General features: G+C 42.4%; 1 long non-coding RNA gene across 3 annotated transcripts in view; it reads left to right on the top strand.

Annotated features, from left to right (window-relative positions):
* The first annotated feature begins 772 nt into the window (after positions 1 to 772).
* LOC102140910 (uncharacterized) overlaps positions 773 to 20,123 on the top strand; it is a 57,590-nt gene continuing 38,239 nt past the window's right edge. For 2 of the 3 annotated variants that reach the window (XR_001490828.4, XR_001490829.4), the window contains exon 1: positions 773 to 18,531. This is a non-coding gene — a long non-coding RNA (uncharacterized lncRNA). The remainder of the gene's footprint in view (positions 18,532 to 20,123) is intronic. The other variant, XR_010586882.2, reaches the window with a different exon arrangement.

Genomic DNA, 20,123 nt, shown 5'->3' on the forward strand with positions numbered 1-20,123 from the left:
CTAGTTTTTTTTTTTATATTTTTTAGTAGAGACGGGGTTTCACAGTGTTCGCCAGGATGGTCTCGATCTCCTGACCTCGTGATCCGCCCGTCTGGGCCTCCCAAAGTGCTGGGATTACAGGCTTGAGCCACCGCGCCCGGCCATATGTGTATATTTTATATATAAAGTCTATTCTTAATTGTCTACACTAATGGAGACAGAGTTACAAACTTAATTGGAATAGGTCTTAGAAATTATCTAGCCGGCTAATAACTATTATTATTAATGTCTATTGTTCGTTAAGCATTTACTATATCCCAGGTCTTGGGCTAAGCACTGTATATACATATTTCATTTAATGATGGAAACAACCTCATACAGTAGATAGTATTATTATTTCTGCTTTACTGATTAAAAAACATGCCCCATGATATTATATAACTTACCTTGGGTGGCAGAGATAATTTAAATATTTTTATATCTGACTTTGATTACAGTAGATTTATCTTTCCAATAAATTTCATCCAAGCTAAAACGAAAATCATTTATATGTTTAGAAAATAGAAATTGGCCGGGCGCAGTGGCTCAAGCCTGTAATCCTAGCACTTTGGGAGGCCGAGACAGGCAGATCACGAGGTCAGGAGATCGAGACCATCCTGGCTAACACGGTGAAACCCCATCTCTACTGAAATATACAAAAAAAAACTAGCCGGCCGAGGTGGCAGGCGCCTGTAGTCCCAGCTACTCGGGAGGCTGAGGCAGGAGAATGGCGTAAACCTGGGAGGCGGAGCTTGCAGTGAGCCAAGATCTGGCCACTGCACTCCAGCCTGGGCGACAGAGCGAGACTCCGTCTCAAAAAAAAAAAAGAAAAAGAAAATAGAAATTGATGATGGCAAAAAGTGGCCCAGAAGCGGTTGCAGCCAGCTGGAAGTTAAAATTAGCTTCAAGTTATGCATTTGTCCTTTTAGAGAATGCTATTGAATACTTAGCATGTGTAACACACTCTTCTGGGTTATGTGGGTGGATATGGGAGGCATGAAATTATTTAGGACAAGGTTCCTTCCCTCAAAGAACTAAACATCTAATAATGGTATTATGCCCTGATTTCAAATAATAACAATACAAGATAGAGAATGTTGGCCCATGAGGAAAAAAACAGATGAAGTGCCCAGGTTCTGATGAGGGAAATATCACTTACAGCTGGAGGAATTAGGGGCTCTTCAGAGAAAAGGGCGCTTAAGGGGCCTTGGAGTATGCAGAGTTTGGCTTGGAGGCGATAGGGGCAGGGGACGAAGGGGAGCCCTTGTGACAGGGAGAAGAACATCAGCATGTGCAAAGCCAGCCTGACACAGTCACCCAGCGCTTCAGTCACTCTCTTCCCAGCACTGCCACTTCTGACCCCACAGATAGCGTTTACCGCAGGAGTGCAAGGCCAGCTGCCACACCCGCACACTGATTTGTCTTTTCCTCCGTCTCTGATCTCTCTCTGTCTCCTGGTTCTCTCCCAGTAGCTCATACACATGTTCAGATTTTCTCCATCTTAAAAAAAAAAAAAAAAATTCTGCCATAATTTTGTATCTCTTTATGGATATTTGTTTTTTTCTATTACAGTCTTCAAAAGCAAGTCTGTTTGTGGTCTCCATGCTCTTACCCTGTATTCTCTCCTCATCCCAATGAAATTCAACTCTTTTACTAGGTGCCCTCACTCTACCCTACCGGGCACCCCACCTTCTACCCCGTGCACCTCAAGAGAGAGAACCACTTGCCAGGATGATCGATGAGCTCCTCATTGCCAACTCCCATGGACACGGCCTGGCTGGCAGGTGACATGGCTGCTCACATTCTTTTTAATGAAAACTTGATTTTTTCTCCCCCGCTTCTGGCCTCGAGCCTGCTGTCCTTCGCTGGCGCTTTCTATGTACAAGTTTAGAGTGGTATCTCTAACCTTGGTATTCAGCCTGTGTTTAGTCTCAGTGCATACTCAGTCCTCGAGTGAGGACTGAATTTACTGAATCTGGTGGATTCAACCACTATCTCTGTTCAGATAAGTGCAAGAGAGCTCTAACAAGGACTCCCAAATCTGTGCTTCCTGAACTCCCTTTATGCACCAGGTCTCTGGTGCCTAAATGCTCATACTCTCTCCTGAGCTACCAGACCAGACATCTCCACCTACACAGGCCAAACTTGCCATGCTCAAATGGAGCAGATCCACTGTTCCCTTATTCCTTAATCTAGATTTCTACTGAGTTCCCCATCTATATTAGTGGTACCGTTCTTCACCCATGTGTCCAGGATGAAAATCTAGTCCCTCTTCCCTATATCCCATTGGCGTCTTGTTAAAGCTATGTCTTAAAGCTCTCTGGGAGCTGTTCTTTCTTCTCCACTCTCACTGCTATCCCACCTGAGCATCTCCTACTTGGACTATCCTGAGTCTCCTATATCTTCCCATCTTCTGCATCTTTTCCTTCAAATTCATCTTCCCCTGTGCCGTAGGAGTAAATTTCACAATCATCACCAGCTATATTACTCTGCTGCTTACGATGCTCCATCACATCGGGAGCAAAGACCACAACCCTTAAAAGGACATTTAAGGCCCTGGGTGCTGGCTCAGCCTCCCCTCCCTTCATTCACCCATAGCCACCCACATTCTAGTCATACCCGACTACTTACAGTTCCCCTCTCAAGCCTTTTGCATGCCCTTTTTGTGGTTCTTTCTGGCTGGGATGTCCTTGACTCCTGCTCACCTGAAAAACTAATACTCCCCTTGAAAACTAAGACATTCCTGACACCTCCAAGAAGAGCTGGGGATCTCAGACTGTGAGGAGCCCCTAGGGGGTCAGACTCAGACTCATTTTTTAATAGCCAGGGTTGGTACAGAGAGGCCTTAGTAGATACTGTTTTAGTTGGAACTGCTATGACAAATTACCATAGACTGGGAGGCTGAAACAGCAAACACATGTTTCTCACTCTACAATTTTAGAGGCTTGGAATGACCTGAATATGGATCCTTCCCAGCCTCAAGAGGTCCAAGATCAAGGGACAGACAGATCTGGTGTCTGGTGAGGGCTGCTTCATGGTTTGCAGATGGCTATTTCTCTTTGTATCCTCACATGGTAGAGAGGAGAGAATGAGAGACAAAGGAAAAGAGAGAGAGAGGACCCTCTTGTGTCTCTTCTTAGAAGAGCACTAATCCCGTTCATGAGGGCGCTAACCTAATCACCTCCCACAGATCCCACCTCCTAATACCATTGCATTGGGAGTTAAGATTTCAACCTATGAATCTTATGGACACACACAATCAGTCCATAACAGATGCTACAGGAAAAATGAAGAGTTAACAATCTCAAACTTCTACCTAATGCTTTAAGGATTTAAGCAGCAAGGCTCCATGAGGAGTTTTGTTTTGTTGTGTTTTGTTTTTAATTAATTCAAAGAATCATCTGATAAAATACATGATCAGTGATAGTAAAGTGTGGTTTTCACAGGATCTTAAACTTACTTTTTCTCTTGTTAGGTTTCTTACTGGAGCTTGGCATAAGGGAAGTGAATTCACTCTGGGTGGGAACAAGAAAGCCATTTAGGAGCCCTGCCATCCCCCGTGCAGCCTCTCTGATCTCTGATAGCAGCTCAAGGAGTTGGCTCCCCGCAACTCTCCCCTCTACCCCCTAATATTAGAAATGAAGCTGAGATGGAAATTATTTCCTTTTTTGAAATCTCACTTCTGTAGGTGATCTGCCACCTTGCAAAGAGATCTCTATTGTTACACAACATCATTAATGATAGTAGCCTTGTGGAGGATTAAATTGTTATCGATCTTTCATTTTTAAAAACGCTTTAGATTTGCAACATAGAATAGTAAATTTGTGACATTATAGAAACCAAATAAAAGATTAGTGTGATTAAATGAAAACCACCACCAATTAATTTAATCTAGACTAAAAACTGCAAAATGGTTACTAATACTTATCATAATTACAATATCATTAAGGCGCCTTTTTGGGTTGTTTTTGTTTCTTTGTAAATGGGATTTAAGTAACATACCCTATGAAATAATAAATCTAACTGCGTGACTACCAGGTGCAAGAATTCTATTTGTGTGGCATGAACAGGGCTGCTAATCCCTCACTCGTTCTTTTCTGTTTGGCAGCTAAACATTTCCTGGTGTGCCCTGTAATAACAGGCAGCTGTCCTGTCAGCTCCACTGAAAAATGAGATAATAAGGCAGGCGAATGATGTCCTTTATGTCCCGAATCTACTACTTCCTGCAGTTTTCTTCTCAAATGCTTTAAGTAACAAGGATCTGTGCAATTTTCACACTGTTTCTTCTTCTCAAAAAGTTTGTCCAAATTCTTGGTGAATGTCATTTCCCTTTGGGACATTTGGTGGAAAAAAAGGCAGCCTGCTTCATTGCACCAGGACAGAAGGCTTCCAAAAAGCCTCTGAATGGGGTTTGTAAATGAAAATCCCTCCTCAAAAGCAACTGAGGTGATCGGAACTGTAGCTAGGGCCTGGAGGGATGGGTTTGGCTCTCATAGAAGACAACTGTTGTGGACCTTTCTGTTGTGCCACTGGAATAACTGGCCGTTTTTTCAGAAGCTGCAGTAAGAGCAACAATATCCGGCAAGTGTTGAAAAAGGGCTGCCTGGCTGGGAAAATGGCGCCAGGTGGGAAGGATCTGCTCAACCCGGAGAGCTTGGGGCAATGTACAATGTGTTTAAGTTTGAGGGATCTTGAAGGTCACCTGTGTCTCTGCCACATTTTACCAAAAAAGGAAGTTGAGGCTCACGCTGGGGGGCAATCTTGGCTTGAACCCAGGCATCCCAATGGCCAGTCTAGTGTTGATGCCTTTGCTTAAGAAAGGGGTGCATTTTACAATCTGTGCTGACCCAAGACTGATAACACAGTGGATCCCCCTGCTCTAAATCCTGTTCCTAATGTTAAAGATACTTGGTGTTCAGAGAACATACATGATAGAAATGGATTTTCAAGGACTCATTCAAAAATCATTCGTGAATCACTCAGTAGGCAGGGGTTAGAGAGACAAATAAGTCAATTGATTTTGCTGTTCAAAGTAGTCTCTCAGGAGGTGGCAATAACCAGAGAGACACGTTCCAGACAGCCTAGACACGGGGGCGGTGTGTTTGTGTAGCAGGAGGGGCTTGCAGTCTGAATCAGTAAACTCCTCTTAAACAACCCAAGAGAAAAATACTTGCTTCACTTCATCAACTTAGTCTAACTATACAGACTCCACTTTTCCTCGGGAAGGAGGATCCTGTTTCTGTGACAAAGTTAGATTCTTTTTTCTTACCCTTTGCTGGGATTAGCCTTAAAAACAGCTGCAGGACAGGGACTGCCCCGGGGGCTGGAGACACTGTGCCTGCTGTTTGCCACAGGCTCTGGGAGGCCTGTGCAGCCACCTGGGCTTAGAGGGTGAAGACAGTGGCTGTCCCGAGCGGGGCTTTGTCTGGCCTGGCCCCGGGCAGGATTCAGGCAGGTCTGCAGGGGAGGCGCCCTGCAGAGCCGCTCACAACCCCATCATAATTTAATAAAGAGCTGAAGAGAAAAGAGGAATTTAATAAAGAGCTGAAGAAATTCACTTTCCAGGCAATACTTTGCCTCCCCCAACTTTGTAAGACTGCAGTCAAGGTAAGATCTATATAATATTGAGAGGCTATTGTAGTTTGGTAGCACTCTGCCCTACCTTTACCATGGGAATAAAGCACCCTTTTATTCACTCACTACTTCCTTTCTCCATCCTTCTCCCCTTCCCGACCCAAAGTTTTCTTTCCTCTCCATTCCTGTTCTCAGGAAATAATTCTTTTTTTTTTTTTTTTTTTTTTGAGACAGAGTCTTGCTCTGTTGCCCAGGCTGGAGTGCAGTGGCATGATCTCGGCTCACTGCAAGCTCCGCCTCCCGGGTTCACACCATTCTCCTGCCTCAGCCTCTTCCCAAGTAGCTGGGACTACAGGTGCCCACCACCACACCTGGCTAATTTTTTTGCATTTTTAGTAGAGACGGGGTTTCACCATGTTGGCCAGGATGGTCTCGATCTCCTGACCTCGTGATCCGCCCGCCTCAGCCTCCCAAAGTGCTGGGATTACAGGCATGAGCCACCACACCCGGCCCACTCAGGAAAGAATTCTATACCTAGTATTTGTTAAGCTCTAATGGCATGTTCAAGCACTGGTTCAATTGCTCTACAAGTATTAACTCATTGAATCCTTATAACAACCCAATAAAGTGTTTCTATTGCTATCCAAAGTCACACAACTGGCAAGTAGAAGGAATTAGGGTTCAAATCCAGGAAATCTGGCTTCAAAGTTTCTTTCTATAACTCTTTTGGGAGTAGATGATCGATTCGTCCAAAAAATATGCTGTCCAATACAGTAGTCACTAGTCACATGCAGCTATTGAAAGTCGCATCTAAATTAATTAAAATTAAGCAAATTGTACAGTCAGCTGCTCAGTCACACTGATTACATTTCAATAATCCAGCAGCCACAAGTGGCTGCCAGCTACTGTATTGGACAGCACAGGTAAAGAACATCTCCAGCATCGCACAAGGCCTGAATGGACAACACTGCCCTAGACAATCCCCTACTTCCTATAATTTTATTCTGTTTAATAAAGGCCAAGAATGATAACAAAAACAAACAATAAAAACTCATGATCTTTTAAAAGTATAGTAATGAAATGTAACTTTTGAAGATTTTTAAAGTAATATAGATAGACTGAAAAAAAAGTTCTTCCTGGAAAGATGTTTCTAATGTTTCCAATGGGGGGAAAAAACCCCAAAGACCACAGCAGTATGTGATGTGGAATGTCATTTTTGTTAAAAACAACAACAACAACACACAGACACACACACACACACATGCACACACAGAGAAACATCTAGAAGGATAACCACACATTGTTAACCATGGTTATACTTCTCGTGAAGTAGATGCCAGGGAAATGATGTGTAGCTTTAGGAGTAGATTTCCTTTTATATTTGTTTAAATTTTTAAATAACATTTATGACTTGCTTTGATAATAGAAAAAAAATCTAAAAAGTAAAATTCATCCAATGAAAAAAGATAGGAAATGTGCTTTGTAAAATATTCTGATTTGGTGTTTGGATGATAAGATCTCCGTAGTCATAATTTTTAAAGTGCTATCCCATCCTGAGGACATTTGCATTTTTCGAGAAGACAAATTCTTTTAAGTTTAAGTCACAAGACAGAAGTTGTGAGGAGAGAATTTCAGGTGGCAGGAACCCGAGCAGGACCCGGAAGAGAACTGGGAACCTTCCTCATGCCTGAGATGCCACCACAGAGCCTGCCGCTTTGTCCTCCCTGATCCAGCCACACCTGTGTGTCCCTATGACATCCGGGACAGCTGTCAGAGGCTCCTTCAGCTTGTACTGGGAAATGCAAGGTACAGAGAGCTGGGAGAGTGACAGGCAGATTGGGGTACAGTCAGTACAGCGGCGGGGTGTGGGGTGAAGTCCCGGGCTTGGGACTTCAGATCCAGCAACACAGAGCTCATGGCTCCTGCTCAGGCCCTCACTGCTCTTAGCCACCCTTTCTTGTCGTCCCTTCACATCCTGAGCCAATCAAGACAGCAGGAGGACTGAGTCTTGGAGGTCAACCATTGCCCTCACTTCCCTAGCTGAGTACCTGGCCTCTTCTTTGTCTCTATTTACCCTCCTGCATTTTCTTCAGGTTTGTTTTTTTTTTTTTTTTTTTTTTTTTTTTCATAAAGAAAATCCCAGTTGGGTGCAGTGGCTCATGCCTGTAATCCCAGCACTTTGGGAGGCCGAGGCAGGCGGATCACTTGAGGCCAGGAGTTCAAGAATGGCCCAGCCAACATGGTGAAACCCTGTCTCCACTAAAAATACAAAAATTAGCCGAGTGTAGTGACACGTGCCTGCAATCCCAGCTAGGAGGTGGCAGTGAGCCGAGAGCACGCCACTGTGCCACTGCACTCCAGCCTGGGAGACAGAGTGAGACTCTGTCTCAAAGAAAAAAAAAATTAAAAAAAAAGAAAATCCCAATACACACACACACACACACACACACACATTTTAACACTTGCTAAAAATATTTGCAAAAACAATTTTTAAAAAGAAGAAGAAGAAAATCTGCCCTGTGATATGTTCCAACATTCCAAATTCATCTATACCAGCTGACTTTGGGGGCAAGCACAAGTGGGTGTTCTCCGGTTCATTCGTCCCTCCAGAGCTGGGCTGGTTCTCCTGTTCTCCCACATAGAGCAGTGGCTGGGTTTTTCTGCCTCACAGCAATGGGGCAAATGTGACTTCTCAGACAGAACTGTTAAGAGGATGTGTTAAAAAGGCAGGTCATCTGTAAACAAGTGGAGAATGGGAGAATGGTGCACATGTCTGGGGCCGGGGGGAGGGGCTGAGAAAAGGCCTGCTAGAGACCACCCGCCAGAGCTGATGTGGTCCTGATGGCCCCCTGGGGGCAGACGACGCTTTCCCCCTCTTCTTTCCCCACCAGAATGGGCAGACTGCCCGAGCAGTCAGCTGAGGAAGACAAGAGAGTGCTGTCGGCACATACGACAGGCGGGGGCGTTTAGGGGGCAGAAAGCAGAAGAGAGTGCCGGTCACTTGCACGTCCTTTCAACATGAAGCACATTTGTGGTTTATAGCTTCTGTCGAGGGATTGAAAGGCCTGAGGTTCAAACCCTCATGTCTCAAGGGGAAAGAAAAGGACTCTTATTAAGAAAACGTTTCTAGCAGCTCATCTTGAAGGATGCACTGGTGAGGCCCTAACTCTTGACCCCTGTGTGAGAAAGCGTGTCAGTAAGTAGAAAACCGGAAGGCAGATGACCCCAGTCCCCAGCTACAAATTCCTCCCTGGGCTCAGCCACACAAACCGCTGTGCTTGGAGCTGCAGAGGCACTGGGAAGGCCCCGAGGGAGGCTGGGCTGAGAGCGCCCCTCAGCAGGGGGAGGCCTCACTGAGAGGCCTTTCAGCTCTTTTCTGTGAGAAACGTGTGTCTGAGATGCGGTGTTCAGAATATGTGGCATTTACGAGTCTGGGGAGCAGTGAATGATGCAGAGGGAGCCTTCTTTTTATCCCATGAATTTAAATGCAAAGAAAAGAAATTCGCAACACTTAGCTGAAAAGAAAAATACAGGAGAAAGGGACTCTGTGTCACGGTGAAATGCTTTCCTTTCAGAAAAGCAAAACTTTTAGCTGACCTTTGCGCTAACAATTTTAAGACGCGACCTATCTGGTACTACTGCTTAAAAATAAACACAGGATTCCTGTTGTAGGCTGTGTCTCCTAAGGATGACGAAGAAGATTTACCAGGCTTCTATAGGAGCAGTTGTGTCCGGGTGTCATTGGATTGATTCTTGCCAGGCCATTGTCAGGTTGCAATTCCAGTCAGAATAGTTTTTCAAGGGATAGAAACAGTTCATACTAAGTGCCAAAGAAAGGTTTCCCTCTGTTGGTGACCAAATTAAACTCTCTTGACCAGGCACGGTGGCTCACGCCTGTAATCCCAGCACTTTGGGAGGCCGAGGCTGGTGGATCACTTGAGGTCAGGAGTTTGAGACCAGCCTGGGCAACATGGCGAAACCCTGTCTCTACTAAAAACACAAAAATTAGCTGGGCGTGGTGGTGGGTGCCCATAATCCCAGCTACTCAGGAGGCTGAGGCAGGAGAATCGCTTGAACCCAGGAGGTGGAGGTTGCAGTGAGCCCAGATCGCGCCAATGCACTCCAGCCTGGGCGACAGAGCGAGACTCTGTCTCAAAATAAATAAATCAATAAACCCCCTCCAGTTTGCCAGAGTGGGATGAACAGCGCCCTCTGGAAACCTCCATCAACGCATTTCTGCCCTGAGCCAAACCTCCTGCTCAGGATTCCACCTGGGAAGTCTAAGTGGAAACATTTTAGTGAAATTAGTCCTTACTTAGGTGCCTCTTTTAAGTGTGTTGCATTCACATCCGGAATCTGTTGAAGAGGACAGAAAACACAGTTCAGACAGAAAAAGCAGTTCAGACAGAATTACTACAGAGCTGCTTTTATCTCTGCTACCGGAACAGCACATCCAATCCTAAACGGGCCATCCCATTGGTGGCTTGTCAGTGAGAATTTTGGACCATGCCTTCTAAAAAGGTTAAGAAGTAAAGATTTTAAAAAATGTTGCCAAGTATTTTCATTGTAATTCTTTGCAGCAGTCATGCAAGGGGCCCCTGTGAGCATTTCTTAAGAATGGTGTTAGGCTGAGCAAGTCACTGGGTGGAGATCCAGCACAGTCTGTTCTTGTTATTCAGGTAGTTAGGTTCTGTAGAGTCTCTGCGAATGCTGAATTAGAAAGTAGGGAACTATTACTTCTGGGAAAATACAGGGTTAGGTTCTTCAAGCCTCTGGTCAAACATTTTCATCAATGGATCAATACGTAATCTTGTTTTGTGTGTGTTTCTGTTTGGAGACACTTTTATTTATTTATTTATTTATTTATTTTTGAAACAGAGTTTCGCTCTCGTACCCCAGGCTGGAGTGCAATGGCGTGATCTTGGCTCACTGCAACCTCCGCTTCCTGGGTTCAAGTGATTCTCCTGCATGAGTCTCCTGAGTAGCTGGGATTATAGGTGCCCGCCACCATGCCTGGCTAATTTTTGTATTTTTAGTAGAGACTAAAAATACATTTTGGCCAGGCTGGTCATGAACTCCTGACCTCAGGTGATCCAACCCCCTCGGCCTTCCAAAGTGCTGGGATTACAAGCATGAGCCACTGCACCCAGCCCACCTTATTTAATATATATTGTTGATTCATTAATGTTGAACTCATGGTCAATAGCACTATAACTCATGCTTGACTTAAGCTTCTCTAACACACATACTTTGTATTTCCTACATAGGCCAGACAGCATTGCAGCCACACACTGTAGTGGGGGCCATTTTATACAGTGAAATTAACAAGAAGCACAAATATGGGAAAAATGTGACACTATGTAGACCTAGAAAAGGACACTTGTTAGAATAGGAGCTGAAACAAGAAGGCAGAGTGTTGCCTTGTTCAACCTCATCTTGGAACATTCCTATTGGGCAACTCACTTTTTTTTCACAGTGCACGTCCAGGAATGATGGAAAAATCCCTGCCAAGTATTGGTTTTGCAGTTACCAATACATCTGAGCAAGTAGGCGAATTCACAAATATGAAATCTATGAATAATGAAGATTGACTATGTATCCCTCAGAGTTAAGGGTCTATCAGCCCTGTTCCTGTTCCATAATATTTCCCTGACAGTTCTAAATTCATCATTGTTACCTTGCCTATAAAAAGGCAACAACCTCTAGGAAGGGAAACAAATTATGTTATTTTAATCATTGGTATCTTATTATGGATTTACTTATCAGCCTCTTTGCTGAGAAGGCCTTCTAGATCTAAATCTTTCTAAAGGGTATATAGAAAGATATACCCTTTCTGTATCTGAAGGCTGATATAGAAAACGGTAGTGTTTGGAGTTGTGGCCTAGAGTTGGTAGAGAACTAACTGTACACATGAAGATGGGAAACTAAGAAGGCATTATTATATTAGAATGTATCTTCATTCCCCCTGAAAGATGGTGGGACACTAAAGACCACCTTCCTATGGCCAGAACACCCACCACCCCATCCAGTTCCCTTCCTCCCCTCCTCCACCCCCAGGCAATTGCCAGAATTCGATTGCACTTCAGTATCTTGTCCTCAGTCAGCCAGACATTCTAGCTAAATGCCACTGGTTTGCTCACTTCTGAAAACACTTCCTGCTTATCCTGGGGGCTGAAAACATCTATTCTGAGACCAGGTTTACTCCGTGTAATGATCCCTGAGATGTTAACTCATTCAAGTCAATTTGATGCAACGTCCTTTCACACTAGGCAAAAACCTAAGGCCCCAGTGCTGAGTCAGTTGGATCTGAGTGGACAGGGAGAGAGTGGATGAGGGACCTCATCTTACCTGGTAACCTGTACTCTGAATTCTGTGTCCTCACTAGTGAGGCCTGAGTGCCTGTCTACATCCCTGTCTCCATGTTTGACCAGAATTTTATGAACTGTAGATTCCTTGGCCTTAGGCTAGACTTCCTGACTTCTATCGCTGACTTGTGACTGACCTCTGCCCCCAGAATTCTCCGTGGTCCGGTCCTCATTTTCCAGTTTCCTGACCTCTTGCTTGGGTTGATCTGTAGTGGCCACAGGCTTTGTAACTCTCAGCTTGCCTGCTCAGTGACTTCCTAATGATGCTAAGTCCTGCTGGTGTCATACCCTGCCCCCCAGGGTGATGCCGCAGTGGTTCAAGTCTCTACCTGGGAAGGGATCTGGATTCTACGCCCACCACAGGGCATTCTGCCAGATATGTTAAATCAAGGAAGAGCCAAGACTTGGGAAATAGCCTTGCTTCCTATTTTCAGTCTGTCATTGGCTTACTAGGAACTGCTGAGCAGGAAATCTGCATCGAGGGTGTTACATTTTCTTCTGTGTCAATGATAATCATACATTGTTAATGCCAGAAAAGACAATTTCTTCATGTCAGAGACAGAAAACTGAGTCCCAGAAGGGTGAAGAAATTTGCCCAAAGTCATGCAGCTATTAAATAATGATTGGGACTAAGAAGCCAGCACACCTGATCCAATTCTAAACACGGGTCCATTATATTATGTGGTGGGTCATTTTAGCTGAATGGGGCACATAAGAAAAGAAAGATTGCACATCTTATAATTATCTGAGTTCAAGTGCAGATAATAGAAACCACTTTAGATACTTCAGGCAGAAAGGGATTTCAGAAGGGTTCTAGGTGCCTACAACATTGCTGGAAGGGCTGGAAAAACAGACCATAGGTGGGCCTCTGTGAATGGCTTCTAGAAAGACACGATAGAATTGGCCTGTGTAGGGGACTGCCTTCTCCATCTTATTCTGAGGACTCAGAGAGCTGCTATTCCAGCCACTGGGTCCAGGTCCCCTGCCTTGACTGTGATCTGGAGATTAGAAAGCCATTCCCAGAACTGTAGGCCCTAGAACTGCACTACAACAATCTGCAAAGCAGAGTCTTGTGTGTCACTTCTCTCTGCCTACATCTGTCTCAAAATCAAGTCTCTGGCCAATGAAGCTTATTGATGCAACCTAAATCATATCAGGAATGCTATCTACACAAAAGCCTGGGATATCTGGACTTGAGTTTTTCAGGTAATCCAACACAGAAAGGAAACACACCAGGAGGCTGGAATGGACTTTTGAGTGAGCGAATCTACAGCGTTCTTGCCCCACAATACCTCAGTTTCCTTGTCTCTAATGGAAAAACTGATTTTACCTACTTCATAGAGTTGTTATAAACAATTAGTAGTTTATATTGTAAGTAAAACACTGTTCCTGGGACATCATGAATACTCAATAGGTAGTAGTTATTATTTTTAAACCTTCAGCCATGAACTTTATGCAGGTTTCACAGTCCACTTATATTGAACTTGTTTTCAGTTCATTTTTCTGTGTAATAAACCTAAGCTTTCAATCTTTTTTTTTTAGACAGGATTTCACTGTCGCTCACACTAGAGTGCAGTGGCGCAATCTTAGCTCGCTGCAATCTCCACCTCTCAGGCTCAAGCTCAGGTGATCCTCCCCACTCATCTTCCTGAGTAGCTGGGACTACAGGCGCATGCCACCATAGCTAATTTTTGTATTTTTGGTAGAGATGGGGTTTCATCATGTTGCTCAGGCTGGTCTTGAACTCCTGAGCTCAAGTGATCCACCTGCCTCTGCCTCCCAGAATTCTGGGATTACAGACATGAGCCACAGCACCTGACCACTTTCAATCTTCTTTAGCCTTGTGAATTTACTAGGTGTGGCTGATTTTGTAAAATTGTTTGACTAAAACAAATAAGTTTTTCTTAAAATAGGGTTTGGATTCTTACCCAATTGAAATAAATTTTTAGTAATTATCTTAACTCTTCATTTTACTAGGAGGAAACTGAGACCCAGAGAGGTGAGAGGACTTGATCAAAATAAAATCATTAACTTATTTTACAGCCAGGATTAGGAATAGCCTAACACTCCTTCTAATATGATTAACCAAAGATACTAATGTTGAGTGTTGAATCTTCAATTTTACAAATACTACTGAAAATCGTAGTGAGTTCCAATTTTCAAAAATCACTCTGTTTTTGCAAATATATACAGATTGGGAAAAATATTCATTATGCTAAAAGAAAAAACACAATAAAGATTGTCTTAAGCAACAGTCGACATTCTATGTAAGTATTAAATGTTAGAGGAACTCCTTTTAACATAAAAAATGAGACGAGGACATCTTCTATCATCATTGTAATTTGTTGTTGTAGAAGTCCAAGCTAATTCATAGAGATAAGAAAAAGAAATTACGTGTGACTGTCAGTAGGAAGCAAACCAAATTATCATGGTTTGCACATCTTTAGTGTTATACATAATGTGTAATTGTCTACCAAGAAAATCCAAAAGAATCAATTGAAAAATTATAGTATTAGATACACGTAGTAAGAATCCAGTTATATGGCCAGTTACAAAATAAACATTTAAAGTTAACTGCTTTCTTTTATCTCAGTAATGATGAGTTAGAAATTATAATACAAAAATAAGATCCTATCCTCAGTATCAACACAAATCATAAAATATCTAGAAGTAAGTTAGCAATGAACACTGGGCCCTGGAAACAAACAGACAAAAAAAGATATAGCTTAGCAAGAAATGTACTCGACCTACAATAAGAAAATAACAGTGTTTTACAAAGGGACAGAGTGGAGGCTTGAATAAATGAAAAACATACTTTAGCCCTTAGAGAAAAAAACTAATAATGTAAAGATGTCAATTCTCCCTAAAGTAATATATTCCTTTAATGCTTCTCCAATAAAAATCCAAAAGAAGAGTCTACAGGGATTTTGGCATGATTCTAAAATTCATCTAGAAGATTATTTATGTAACTGAAAACTCACAAAACAATACAACATTTTATTTATGGACAGATATATATGAAGTTAAAGTTTTAACACATGGCCTGGAAGCTTCCATGCCAAGTTCATGTTGGTGGTTACTTCCAGGGTGGGAGGAAGGGGAGTGAGTGAGAAAACCAAGCCTAAGGGACTTTGAATCAATCTGTTATATTTTATTTCTTTTCTAAGAAACATTTCTGAAGCAACTATGTTAAAATATTAACATTTAACAATATGCAGTAGGTGGTATCAAAGTATTCTCTGTGATTTTCTGTTTTTATTTTATTCTTTTCAAAAAGAAGACTGAAGGGGATGAGATGACTACACTGCAGATATTTTGACTACTCCATGATGAATATAGTAGTTTTTGCATGCAAATAAGTGTATGACACTAAGAAACAAACAAACGAAACAAACTAGAAACAGATAGAGGGGGAGGAGTTATTTTAAATCAGTGAGGGAATGAACAAAGGTCCCTACTGATGTTCACATCATCATACATCAATTTTTTTTCCAGAGAGGTTTTAAAAAAAGGAAATAAAATTGAGCAAGAAGGAAATATCATTGTACATTTATCAGATTTCAGGTGGAGAAGGTCAAAATCTCTGAACCCAAATATAAAGTTACTCTTTATAAAACAGGATATCAAATCCTTGAAGTAGGACAAGAAACAGGTACATTTGAACTTTGTGAGCAAGAATGAATTTTGTATAATCTTTTGGGGGAATTAATATTTTAATATCTTTAATGTTAATATGCCTTGGCCTAATAATTCCATTAGTAATTTATCTTAAAGTAGTAATCAGAGATGTACACAAAATGTTATGTGTAAGATCTTTGTTTGTATATAACTTAAAATACAGAGTTATATACAATAACAAATACTGGAAAAACAATCTAACTGTCCAATACTAAGAAATTGGCTAAACAAATTATGGCATTTAGGTTATACTATTTTGTGCCTTAAAAATTCATGTTGTAAGGTCATACGTGGTGACTCACACCTATAATCCCAATATTTGGGAGGCCAAAGCGGGCAGATCACTTGAGCCCAGAAGTTTGAGACCAGCCTGGGAAACATGGTGAAAATTACAAAAATTAGCCGGGGGTGGTGGCACACACCTGTAGTCCCAGATACTCAGGAGGCTGAGGTGGGAGGATCACTTGAGCCTGGAAGGTTGAGGCTGCAGTGAGATGTGATTTTGTCACAGCACTCCAGCCTGGGCATAGGGGATTCTATCTAAAATAATTAATTAGTTAATTAAAAGTCATATTGTAGAACAATTTGCAAAAACAGTATTGCAAACATGTTCATGACATTGATATAATTAAAATACAGATTACAAATTTGTTTTTCTGTGTGATCACAATTTTGTTTTTAAAGTGTTTATAGTATTTTTAGTCTGATAAGCTACATGACATAATATTAATAGTAATTGTTTCTAGTTGGTGGGGTTATGGATTATTTTTAAATGTTCTTCTAAATGATTTTATGAATTTTTTACATTTTCTGTCATAAAAATGTGTGTGTGTTTTTTTTTCTTAAGTAGATCATATCCAATCTCATACAAGTGTTAATTAACTAAAAAATTTCTTAGACTTCAGGCTACAATTGCAAATGCTAATTAATAAACTTAGTTCACCTCTTTGGGGTTATGGCCATGGTTGAGAAAACTCCTTTGGGATTCTTTGATATATTCAGACTCCTCTAACGTGTCTGTAGCCTCCTGCCTCCCACTCTTCATTCCTGATTTTCAGACCTACAGCACTTTGCAAAAGGCATTCTTCACCAAAGTGTGTCTTCTTGCCATCCAACACATCGATGATTCACTGCCTTCATGGAGAATTATTGCACTCACACAGCAAACAGAGCAAGTTCTCTTAGATTTTTCAGCAGCGCCCGAACAGCACCTGCACTTAGCAGTTTATGTGCAGTAACTCCTGGAATCCTAAAAACACTCATGCAAGGTAAGTTTTCTTTATTTTACAGATGAGGAACCTGAGGGTTAGCAAAGCAAGAACTGTAATCTCAGAGTAACCAGGATGTTGAGCTTTGCAACCATAACTGTCTGACTTCAACATCTGTGTTGCTTCCTTTTCATCACGTGGCATCCAGGGGACCATTTATGTGGTACCATGGCAGCTGGTCAAATGATTGTTGCTCCAGAATCTATCAATTTAGTGAATAGGCTGGGGAATTAGACCAATAAACTGACAAAATGAGTGACATGTAGACAAAGCAAGTGACTGAATAACAAAGGTTTTCCCTTTCGACAATGTTGTCCAATGTGCTTCCTATGTTAATGCATGGCCTTACCATGCATTCGGTTGTGCAAACCAGGGATCTAGGAGACGATCTCATCACCTCCCATCCCTCAGCCTGCATGTCCGGTCTATCACCCACCAATTTTACCTGCTAGATATCTCTCACATCATCCACATCACCAAAGAAGTTCAAATTGCCATCATCTCAGCTGGGCATGATGGCTCACGCCTGTAATCCCAACACTTTGGGAGGCTGAGATGGGTGAATCACTTGAGGTCAGGAGTTCGAGAACAGCCTGGCCAACATGGTGAAATGCTGTCTCTACTAAAACTACAAAAATTAGCTGGACATTATGCTTGTGTGTTGTCTCCTCAGGGTTTTCATCTTTCTGGCCAATGCACTCAGAAATACGGTTCTGAGAATGAAGTAATGTGAAGTCATAGTCACATATTCATGCTAGAGTATATAAAAGAGCAAATGACTGATGTGCATGAACAGGCAGCCCCTCTAAAGGAGATGGCTGAGGGAAGTCTCAGATGGGCGCACAGCTGTCTGAGCAGGGCTGCCTTGTTGGAAGGATGAGAGGGAAGAACACTTACTTCAAGCCCACAAGGAGGAAAAGGTGAGGTTTTTCTCTGAGTTGCACAGTTACCCAGCAAAATCAGTGTTTCCACCCCACTGGGTCTCAGGTCCCGGGATGGCCCAGGAGGTAAGCCTATGGGGTCTTGAACCCAGATGCCCACCAAACATTGCTTCTGGTTGAATAAATGCTCTGTCTCACAGATATGCTCTCCTGCTACATTTTTATTTTTTAAAGACAGTCTCTCACTCTGTTGCTCAGGCTGGAGTCCAGTGGCACAATCACAGCTGATGGCAACTGATATGGTTTGGCTGTGTCCCCACCCAAATCTCATCTGAATTGTAACTCCCGTAATTTCCATGTGTCATGGGAGGAATCCGGTGGGAGGTAATTGAATCATGGGGGCAGACCTTTCCTGTGCTGTTCTCACGGTAGAGAATTAAGTCTCACCAGATCTGATGGCTTTAAAAATGGGAGTTTCTCTGCACATGCTCTCTTTTCCTGCAACCATCCACGTAAGATGTGACTTGCTCCTCTTTGCTTTCTGCCATGATTGTGAGGCATCCCCAGTCATGTGGAACTATAAGTGCAATAAACCTCTTTCTTTTGTAAATTGCCCAGTCTCAGGTATGTCTTTATTAGCAGTGTGAAAGCGGACTAATACAGCAACCTTAAACTCCAGGGCTAAAGCGATCCTCCCACCTCAGCCTCCAGAGAAGCTAGGACTACAGGCACCTTCCACCATACCTGGTAATTTTTTTAAAAAACTTTTTATAGAGATAGGGTCTTCCTACTTTGCCCAGGCTGGTCGAGAACTCCTAGCCTCAAACAATCCTTCTGCCCTGACCTCCCAAAACACTGAGGTTATAGGCATTGAGCCACTGTGCCCATCCCGTCCTGCTAATTTTAAGACAGATGTCAATGCTGTTAAGACCAATAAAATACATTTAAAGTATTATTGAATTTAGAGAGTTTTTTGGTCTTATATGTATTTCAATTAAAGTTTTAAAAATACATAATTATTATCATGTTGGAGGGATCTAACAATTCCTTGAAGTAATGAAGGACTATTTACTGTCACCAGAAAGTGCAAGGAGTCATTGATCTAGATGTCATGATTCAAAGATTAAAGCTTCTTTCTCAATATCTGTCCTAATTAATTGATCAGAGGCAATTTCACCCTGCAGAAAAATGACACCAAGCAGTCTTCAGGTGTAATAACAAACAATAGCAACTTTTTATTGAATGCTTACCATGTACTGAGCACTGTGCTTTATATAAACTATCCTATTTAATCTTCATGATAGTGCTGTGAGGTATTATCATTCATTTTGCAGATGAAGACACTGAAGCTGAAGTTACTTGCCCAAGGTCAAGCTGTTAGAGTCATTAATGGAGCTAGGATATAATAAGCCTAAATCTCATATTTCGTTTTCCTTTTTTTGTTTCTTTGAGATGAAGTCTCACTCTGTTGCCCAGGCTGGAGTGCAGTGGCACAATCTTGGCTTACTGCAAACTCTGCCTCCCAGGATCAAGTGATTCTCCTGCCTCAGCCCCCCAAGCAGCTGTGAATACAGACGTGCACCACCACACCTGCCTAATTTTTGTATTTTTAGTACGGATGGGGTTTCACCATGTTGGCCAGGCTGGTCTTGAACTCCTGACCTCAAGTGATCCACTCACCTCGGCCTCCGAAAGTGCTGGAATTATAGGTGTGAGCTATCGTGCACAGTCCTAAATTTCACATTTCTAACTGCCGTGTTTTATCCAGTCAACCAGGCACTGTGCTGGGGTGAGTAGTTCAGGTCTCTGTCTTGATAGAACTGACAAATGAGTGGGAAAAACAGTCAGTTAATGAGCACGCAAATAAATATGTGCAAATTATGATCAATGTTGGGAAGGAAGGAAGTTGGGTGCTAAGATAGAACATGATGAGAGTTCCTATGTTACACAGGGTTACACAGGCAATTCTTTCCTGAGGAGGTGACCTCCATGCCTCTTGAAGGAATTGCACTTTAAAATATTTTTGGAAAAGAGTAAACATATCACATCTTTTTCTTTGACCAAAGGTACTCACTTGGAAGTTAAGGGAATGGTGTGAAACCATACCCTATGGGGAAGCAAACTGGTTTTGAATCTCAACCTCATTATCTCATTAAACATAACTCACACTCTTCCTACTTACAGACTCTTGGATCCAACCATACTGGTTTGTTCACTGTCCTCCAAATGCTCTGAGTCTGCCTCCTCTTAGCTGTCCATGATTTCTTTCCTCTACCTCCCACTCCTCAATGTTCTCCTCCTTCTCTCATGTCCTTCTTCAAGTTCAAGTCCTTCTTCCA

This window comes from Macaca fascicularis, chromosome 5 (assembly GCF_037993035.2).
Source record: "Macaca fascicularis isolate 582-1 chromosome 5, T2T-MFA8v1.1".
In the NCBI taxonomy this organism is placed as follows: Eukaryota; Metazoa; Chordata; class Mammalia; order Primates; family Cercopithecidae; genus Macaca; species Macaca fascicularis.